The following is a 9,963-nucleotide window of genomic DNA, read 5'->3' as shown; positions in this document are numbered from 1 at the left end:
ACCAAAAGCAACGGCGTCCAAGTCCTAGCACGTTTCTGGACTTGGGTTGACCAGGGGGCTCTCCAACACGCCTGCGGAGACAGGGGCCTTCCGGCGTGTACCCCCTTCTTTCGTGGGGCCACAAACAGCGGTGGCTCAAAGGAAACATTGCCCTCACCGCCCCGTCCTAAGATGGCGACCGACCCTAGTAGGACTCCAGGGAGCCGGGAGCAACTTCCCCTTCCCAACAGCCCCTGCGCCGGCGACGACGGCAAGCAGGAAGAGGGCGGAGCCAGAAAGGGGGGCAGGGCACAACGCTGCGTCCTCCTGCGCTCCCCCCAGCCCCGCCCCGCGTTCCTGCGTCCCGGCCCGGAGCCCTCGCCCGACCGGGCGGAGCGCGCTGCCTGCTGGGATACTCGGCCCGCCCAGCCAGTCCTCCCGGCTTGCGCTGCGGCGGCGAGATCCGCGTTTTTCCCAAGATGGTGGCGCTGGGTTCGGGGTGACTGCAGGAGACGACAGAGCCTGAATCCCCTTCGCCAGAACCTCGACACATCGCCTTCCTCTCGCTTGCACACCTCGCTACCACTTAGCCATCTGCCGGCCCAGGCACTCGCCTTTCGCTCCTGCCTCCGACTTGAGCTTCATCTGTGCGGACCTAGCGATTACGGCCTCGGGGAGCGGCGCCTCCCTCGGCTCCTCCTTGGGGTCGCGCTCGGAGCAGCTTACAGTCTAGCCCCGGGTCGGCGGGCCCCGCAGCTCTCTAGTGGGGACAAGCAGCGGCGGAGCGGCGGCTGGCGACGAGCGCGGGGTTTTATGCGGCCCCGGTGCCCCCTTTCCCGGCCTTAGTCTCCGGAGAAGGAAGCGCGGGTCCCGCATGAGCCCCGGCGGTGGCGGCAGCGAAAGGGAACGAGGCGGCGGCGGGCGGAGGCGGCGAGCGAGGGCGACGACGACTAGTGAGGCGGCCGCTTCTGCGAGGGCCACAGCCCAGGCGCGGGGGCGACAACAGGTCAGTGTGGCCGAGGACGGGGCCTGGGCCGGGGAGGCCGGTCACATTTCCCTTCGTTTTCTCTGTAGTCCAAGCCACCCTGCGGGGCTGGCTTCGGCAAACGTAAGGACGCCCCTAAACCGCGCCGCGGCAGGTGTTGGGGGCGCGTGGTTTGGAGGGGTCGGTGCCAGAAGTAGGCCTCTGATAGGTAGCAGCCGCTGCTGCTCCCGTAACTGTCAGTCCTGGCCGAGGGCCTGAGGGAGGGTTTTGTCGCCTTAGGGGACGCGAGCGGGCCCGAGGCGGGGCGTGCAGGGAGTCGAGAGTTGGCCCTCCTTGGAGCGGAGCTTAAGGAGCAGGCCCGGGCCCCAGGCTGAATAGGCCTGGCCTTTTTCTTCCAAAGGGGAGGAAGCCTCTGTTTTCGAGGTTTTTGCCCCGGTAGTGAAAAATGTTTAGACGTGTGCTTTGGTGGGTCGGGATTTTGGGGGTGGACTGGCGGAGAGGGGGAATGAAGAGGGAAATCAAGCCCAAGGATTGTGTTCACAGGTTATTGGGTTTTTCAAATTAAGTATGAGCTCTACTGGGTTTGCCAGAGATTCTGTTAAATGCAACCCTGCAAACAGTTGGCATTTTTTGTTTTCCCTTTTCAGTTGAGAAAATGAAAAGGACTTTTCGTCATGGCGTTGAGGTTTTGTTGGTAAAGTCAGAATTTAATGTGGCAAATGCTTTAGTCCGTAAAATTGTTAGAAATAATTTTAACATAGACACTCGTTGAGTTTATTCTTCAAAGATAATTTAGTTTCTGATTTTTTTTTAAAACGTCCTATGGGCATATTAAAATAGAAGCATTACTAAATCTGTTTGGCATTATATTTATTAAGTGGCTAAGGTGCTGTTGAAAATGTGGACGAATGGCAATATGGGATTTACAGTCCAGAGTTACTCTCCATAAACCATGAGAGAATATGGATATGACCTATAATTTTGGAGTATTCCACTGCTTGCAATATTGAAAGAAGCAGGAAATTTATTCCAGAATATTCTGGGGACCTGAAATGGAAGTGACCTAAAGTTTCTAAGTACAGCAGTCAAAAAAATTACCTGTCAAAGTCATTGTAGATACCCAGTAAATCTTAAGTGAATGACAAGAGGAATGAGAAGTGTATTTCATATCTCTGACTAGTAAGTATTCTTACTTGGAGTATTATTGTGTAAATCATGTAAAAAAGTTTAGAATTTAGGAAGATAAAAATAAAATTTTGTCACAGTGTGTATAGTTGAAGTAATTTTGGAATTAGGTCTTGCTTGTAAATCTGAGCTATTTATCACATTTTTAATGAAATGAATACAGTATTAGTGATGGTGCTGATAAAACTAAAGAATGACCCAGAAGCCCTTTAAAGAAACTAGTAATCATGATCGCAAAAGTAAAAAATAAATTCAAGAAATAATAACCCTATATTTACAAAATTAGAATTGGAAACTAAGAAAGCCATATTGTGTCAATATTTATTAACTAGCATTAACATGCTAAGTGTTGTGTACACAGTTGTCTAGACATTGCCTAGTTCCTGAGGAGTTTAACTTTACAGAGAGATAAAATTACAATGTTTTGATTCCTTTTCAGAGGTTTTGTAAGCTGTTTTTGTTTTATGTCTCCTAAATTGTACATCTTTTTCATGACTTACTTTTTTAAGTATACTTAATTAGTAATTGAGAGGAAGACATTCTCATCCCACTTGTCCAGGTCATTTAACAAGATTAATTGGTTACTTACAGTGTCTTTGACATTTAACATTTAATCATTTGTATTTCTTAAACTTTAGGTCATTTTTAAAATTATTCCTTCTCTCTCACCTCCAAACCTCTCCCCCACAAATCTGAAATAATTTGCTGTTTCGAATAAGCAGTCATTGGAATAATCCAAAACTATGAATCATACCTAAATTTTTCAACCCAAGCACTTGAAATGATATTTACAAATGCTTATTTTCTTAAGTGATTATTGGTTATGTTCTTCAGTCATGTTGCATATTTTTGTTGAGACCTAAACTTGTATTGGTCAGAATGTAGAGACAATTTATATTAAGTACACATGCAGCTGTATAAAAATTAGTTTTCTCATTTTTATGAATGAAGACAAATTTTCTCTTTTTATGGTTAATTCAGGATAGCAGAGTTTTGGCAGATTTTGACAGTTCCTGCTCCCTCAGCCCCCTACCGCCCCACCCCCAGTGGAAATGTAAAGATAAAATATATTCAAAGACATTACAGTATGTACAGTGAAAACAGCTTTGGAACTAGATCCCATTTTTAATTCAGGGCTCCCCCTAGTTGTCTTATCTTGGCAAGTTAACTTCGTCTTGGTGAGCTGCAGTTTTGTCATCTGTAAAATGGGATGGTGAAACTAACTCAGAGTTGTTAATGAGGATTAAAGTTTGTAAAATGCCTAACACATAGGCCCTTAATAAGTATTATCATTTGAAGTCTTCCTACCCAGTTTTTCTGATTGGTCTCAAAGCACCTTACATACAGGGAACTCTAGCATGTTATCCTTTACATGTTTTCATTCTCACTACCTGTGAACTCACTCTTTAAGGACAAGGACTCCTACTAGTGTTTACCAGAAAGTTTGCTATCCATACTTGAGTATGGATGAATTAGTTAGTGAAGTAGTAAATAGTCAGCTAACATTTATTGGGTACTACTATGAGCTTGGTTAGGTGTAAGGGATACAAAGACAAAAATCATGTCTCTGTCTTTCGGAAGCTTATAGTCTAGTTACTCTGTCCATATTAATCCCATTTTTTGTGAAACCCTATCATGTAACAGAGCCTCATTCTTCTGTGCTCTTCTAATCTTAGGACAGTTCTGTTGGGCTCAACACTTTCCACCCGCAGCTGCTATTCTAAAGATTATTATTTTTACCCCTTTCTACCACTATTTGGCATATGTGAGATACTTCATGTCTTTATATCTTGGTCCCTCTCCATCACCCAAGATCTGGCACATAGTGTGTTTGTTTGTGTGAATGGGTATATATTAAAAAAAAAAAAAAAGAAAATTGGCAGTTTCCTATGAATACTTTGATATTTTTCTGGGGTGATTATCCTTCTGTCTTCTAGATTTATACAAGGTTTAAACCTGAGTAGGACTATTTTCGAAGTTAGTTACTCCATTAATTTTACACATGAAGAAATTGAAGTGCAAAGCTTTAAACAGATTTTCTTAAAGTCACCTAGGTGGCAGAGCCAGAACCACAGTCTGAGAATATGGACTCTTTGTTCAGGACTCTTTGTACCCTATGGCACATGTTTGCTCCTACCTCTTGGGAGGAGTAGTTTGTGATTACACACTTACCTTCTGTTTGAGTGTTTTCTACACTATTATTAGAAGGATGACTTCACAAGATGCCATCAATGGGCCTTTCCTGACCATAACAGTGCAGGAAATGGAACTTTTTCTTCTTAGAAAGGAAGTCAAGTAAAATTACAGTAAATAGAAATAGTATTTTTTTTTTTTTTTTTACATTTATTTATTATTGAGAGAGCGAGACAGAGCATGAGCATGGGAGGGGCAGAGAGAGGAGGAGACACAGAATTTGAAGGAGGCTTCATGCTCTGAGCTGTCAGCACAGAGCCTGACGCAGGGCTTGGACCCACCAACTGCGAGATCATGACCTGAGCCAAAGTCAGATGCCCAACCGACGGAGCCACCCAGGTGCCCCTAAATAGAAATAGTATTAATCTTGAAACATATTCTATGTTTAAAACACTTAAAGATGCTGTGTAATTTTTTTAATGAAATAACAGTACATAATTAGTCTCTGCCAACTTTCATTTTCATTTAACCTGAGAAATGTTATATATAGTGTGCTTTGATCTAAATTGTCTTTAGCAAGTAAATATCATTGTGGATAATAAGTCAAAAAGAAGATTATTAAGTTTAAGGCCAATCTGAGAATGAAATAAAGCTAGTACCTTTTTTTGGAATATTGCTGTTTGCATATAGATTTAGCTGACAGTTGTTAACTGTTTGATTCTAAGCTTCATGACTGTGAACTCCCTAAAATTATATATAAAATTTTAAGTGTTTCAGAGTCTCAGCAGGTTCAGTGAACAAAAGCCACCAAGAATCACTGATGTGGAGGAAGAAGCACTAACTTTGGTGTCAGAAGATCATGGGTTCATTCTTCCCATCTAGCTTCTAGTCATGAGCAGGTCATTTATCTCTTAAAGCCTTTGTTCTGTTAACTTCTTTCAAGTGAAGGTGATACTTGCTTTGTCTGTTTCAAAGGATTGCTTTTCAGATGTGATCATTCTCAAAAAAGTGGAATAATAAAGTGACCTTGTATGATTTAGTGACTTGCCCTAAAAAACAAGTTGGTTAGTATTAAATAGGTGATTGGAACCTTGGTATATTTCCATGCTTTTCTCTATTAACATTTTTAATCTTTTCATAGAAGTATTATTTTGGAAAATGTTTAGTGTCTGAATTTATTTTAAATTTGTTAACTACATTTAAAATAAACAATAAATCTTAATAATTAGTGATGTATTCAGTATAATTAATCCATAGTCCAACACCTTCTGTAATTTGCTTTACTTTTGACCTCTCCTGTTAATTTGATAAATGGCAAGTGAATCATAAGGTTGACCTCAAAGGAAAAATTTTGGAGACATAGATTCTTATTGGATAAGATTATGCGAGAAGTTCAATCCTAGGAAGTCTGTGGAATCTATAAGGCATCACATGTGGATCATGGAAAAGAATCCTATGTAAAACTTTATTAAAGTCAGCATCTATGCTATAATTAAAAGCATGAAGGTAGCATATGAACCCTGAACACTTACTATACAAGTAGGGTAAAATGTTCTTTAAATGAAACTCTTGGCTGGGCAGAATGGAGCTTAATGTGGTAACTCTTAACAGTTCAGTGTGTTGTGTACAGTACCCTTATGAGGTCATTTGAAGTTAGTCAAGCACAGATCCTTTTATATTATGAAAATAAAACATGAAAAAAATTTTTGACCTGTTTCTTTGTGGTATGCAGGCTTATAGCTCTTTGTTAGTTCTTAATGTGATGACTTCTGCCTCCTTGTATCAAAAGGGATACCTTATCCATTTCAAGCTTCTAATAGAGTTCTACTCTTGAATATGAGAAGGTAGTCTTAGCATTTCTTTTGTGGACTGTAACCACTATCCTAACCCATTTACTTTTATATTCTTTGTGATTCAGAACAAATTCTGACCCCCCCCCATTCAGTATACAGACAGTATAGAGAATAATATAACAATCATGTATGTACCATTCAGACTGAACAAATGTCACATTTTGTCACTTCCTTGCTTCGTCTTTAAAACTTGTGTTCTTTTTTTTCTTCTCAGATGATACTTCTAGCACTGCAGATACCACTACAGGAATTTCTTCATACTGCTAACAAATTCTTTTATCAGATGTAAAGCATAATCCCATTCTTTGAAAGAGAAAGGATGAAATGCCCAGCAGTTTTACATAAAGCTAATGGGTCATAGGGAGACATGGGTATTTTCAGCTTAATAATTACTTCAGTATTTTTTTCTTAGGGGTTCTATTTATTGTTACTCTTTCTGTGTATATGTGCCAATATTGATAACCTTATAGTGTGTTGTAACCTTTGCTAAATATTTAAAGTTTTTGTTTTAGGAATTAAAAAAAATACATGTCTTTTGAGCACCTGTTTTATGTGATAAATCCCATTTAACACAAAGAGTAATTGGGTAACATTTCTCTTCTAGTTTTCTGAAGTGAGCTGACAATGCATCATATTGAATATTGGTTATAGAAACTATGCTGTTCAAGATGTTCTAAATTTAGAGTTTCTTACAAAAAATGAAAAGTTTCTTTCCGTAGCTACTTAAGCTGCTTCATTTATATTCAATTTTTTACACATTTTGTTATGTTTGTGACATACTGCTATAGACTAAATGTTTACGTCCTCCCAAAATTTATGTGTTGGAATTGTAACACCCAGTGTAATGGTATTAGGATCTGACGCCTTCTGGAGGTGATTAGATCATTAGAGTAGAGCCCTCACTAATGGGGTGCCTTATAAAAGATTTCAAGGAATTCCCTTGCCTTTTCTTCCATAGGAGGACCCAGCTAGAAGACAGCTGTCTGTGAATCAGGAATCTAGTTCTTCCCAGACATCAAATCTGCCAGCACCCTGATATTGGGCTTCTTAGACTCCAGAAATGTGAGAAATTTCTGTTTACAAGCCACCCAGTCTGTGGTATCTTGTTTTAGCTGCCCAAAATGGACTAGGACACATTCAACATGTTTAAAGAGCAGGAAAGGAAAATAGAAAATTAAATGGATCAAAGTTTGGCAGCGAAGGTAGGGATGTACTGTGCTTGACAGGATGGAAGTGCTTAAAAGTTGACTATAGTGTTGAAATGAGACCTCTTAAGTAGAATATGTTAAAAAAAAAAAAATGAGCTAACTTTAGTCTTGCATACACATAAAACTAGATTTCTGCATTTCAGGTATTATTGTATATTCTTTTAATTCCATGATTGCCCAGTGTATTATATTTCAGATTATCTTCAAAATGAAAAAGTAAGGTCCTGTGGTCTTATTTATCTCAGTAGGGAGTCCGTTTACTCACCCTAAAATTCCTCTTCCATCTTTTGGGCTAGATGAAAGGCAAGGAGGGGTGAACTTAAAAATAGATGGGTCTCAACAGGAGAATAGGTAAGTCACTTATCTCAACGGAAACTAAATCATTTCTTTGCTCCTGGATTGAAGATTCTATGAGAACAATAAACATTTTTTCATGTGCAGTTTTATGTATTTGTAAGTGCTTAATGAGTGAACTGCTTTCTTTTTAGTTTAGAACTACTTTTGGATATCTGCTGTGGGCTGATGAACTAAGTTTAATCAGGAGCAAAATCCTCTAGGCTTCAGAACTTTAAATATTTTAAGTAATGATAGGACTAGGGGTCAGTCTTGACAGTAGACTAAAGACCTGCCTATACTGCAGTTCCACTTTACTGCTGATACCTGTGCTGTATTTGACAGGGTTTCCTAGGAGGGGTGTGTTTGTGTTCTTGATATTTCTAGCTGACATCAGATGTTGAGAAATTAAGGCTGCACTGTAGCCTACAAGTTTCTTTCTCTTAAGTGATCAAGATTTAATTCCCCAAAGTGCTACTTTAGACATGTTTAAAATTGCTGTGACTACAATAGTATTTATTTCATATTCTGATATCTTTCCTTTTATAAAGTAAGTAGGTTAGGTTAGATTGTTTACAAAGTAATGATGAGTTTACAAAGTATTTAAAACTTACAGTAAATAATATAGCAAATACTCATTCAAACACTATCCAGAATTATAAATTCGACCACTTTTGATTCTTTGGGAAGTAAATGCAGTCTTATGTATGCACTTACAGCAACATCCTCCCAATCTTTCCCAGTTCTATTACCCTCTCTCTACTTAAGGTAATAACTATCCTGAGGTTCTTGAGTATACTTCATATTCTTGTATATACTTCTACTGTATCCATGTACATGTATCCATAAGTGATATACAGTGTTTTATGTTTAAAATTTTTACAAAATGGTACTGTATTGAACATAATCTTTCATCAGCTTCCTTTTAAAAAAATAGTTAGCATTTTTTGAGATCTGTATGTTAGTGCATATAAGTCTAATATATTCAATTTGCTGTAATGGTACTCCATTGTATAGATATATAAAATATATGTATTTCACTGTTGATGGATATTTTGAGTTATTTTCTTTTCTGTTATTAGTAATGCTGGAGTGATTGTTTCTTATACTTTTTTTTTTTTTTTTTTTGGTGTAGGTGTTTGGGAAGATTCATTAAAGTGAAATTGCCTGGAATAGGTTGTGAATAACTTTAATTTTACTAGATATTACTAATTCTTCTTTAAAATCATTACGCAATGTATACTTTACCAGCAGCATATGTGCAATTCATTTTCCAGCATCCTAGCCCATACTTGGGATTGTCACATTTTAAAATTTTAGCAAATTTGATGGATACGAAATGATACTTCATTTTAATTTGCATTTTCTTGATTATTAACTCTGGATGGTTGGTAAATGGCTATGAACTTTATTATTTTGGCTATGTTTTAAATATTTTATGAATTAAATGTTTTAAAAAGAGTGAGACATCATAACAGCATTTATGTTATGTAAAGGACCTTGATAATCATCTCATTCAACCTTCTTACTTTACAGTGCAGTGGTGAAAGATAACAGAATAAGAATAAAATTACTTGTTGCCTGTTGTGATATTGTCTTGTGTGATATAGAATCTCAACTTTGGATGTTAAAATCATGATCCTTTTCCTTTATGATTTGTATTTTTTGTTCCAGAAACCATCTTTTACGTTGTCTGCTAATAGTTGAGAGGTTTATATTGTTTGCTTTTTTTGCATTTAGGTCCCATGTGGGAGGGAGTTAGGAATCAATTTTTTTTTTTCACATAAGTTAATTGTTCCAACATTAAGTATTGATTCTCCATTATTTTTCTACTGTCATCTGTCATATGCTTGGGTTTGATTTTAGTTTTTTTTTTTTTTTTTTTTAATTTAATTTTTTGTCTTAATCTTTTTTAAACACCAGTACTACATTTTTTTACTTCACATAGTTCTATATTAAGCTTTGAAATCTGGGATTCCAGGCCTTCCCTTTATTAATTTTCCGAACTATCTTGACTCTTAGACTTTCATTCTTTCATAACTTAAAACTATTTTATCAAATTCCTTTGGGGATATTATTTGGAATTGCATTGACTATACATGGTTTATCTTGCTATTTATTTGATTCTTCTGTATTTTGCAGTTTTCTTCATAAAGGCCTTTTACACATGTTTTATTAAATTTATTCCTGGTATATGATTAATTTTTTTTGCAATATAAATAGCATCCTTTTTATTTCATTTGATTATTGCTGGTATTGATTTTGTAACCATCAACTTGGATGAACT

At 38.1% G+C, this 9,963-nt stretch overlaps 1 protein-coding gene across 4 annotated transcripts in view; it reads left to right on the top strand.

The window, feature by feature from the left end:
• The first annotated feature begins 364 nt into the window (after positions 1-364).
• UBE3A (ubiquitin protein ligase E3A) overlaps positions 365-9,963 on the top strand; it is a 93,881-nt gene continuing 84,282 nt past the window's right edge. For all 4 annotated transcript variants that reach the window (XM_045448923.1, XM_045448921.1, XM_045448920.1 and 1 more), the window contains exon 1: positions 365-985. The gene's annotated coding sequence lies outside the window, so the exon portion shown is untranslated. The remainder of the gene's footprint in view (positions 986-9,963) is intronic.

This window comes from Leopardus geoffroyi, chromosome B3 (assembly GCF_018350155.1).
Source record: "Leopardus geoffroyi isolate Oge1 chromosome B3, O.geoffroyi_Oge1_pat1.0, whole genome shotgun sequence".
Classification (NCBI taxonomy): Eukaryota; Metazoa; Chordata; class Mammalia; order Carnivora; family Felidae; genus Leopardus; species Leopardus geoffroyi.
This window is presented reverse-complemented; position numbering and strand designations above follow the sequence as displayed.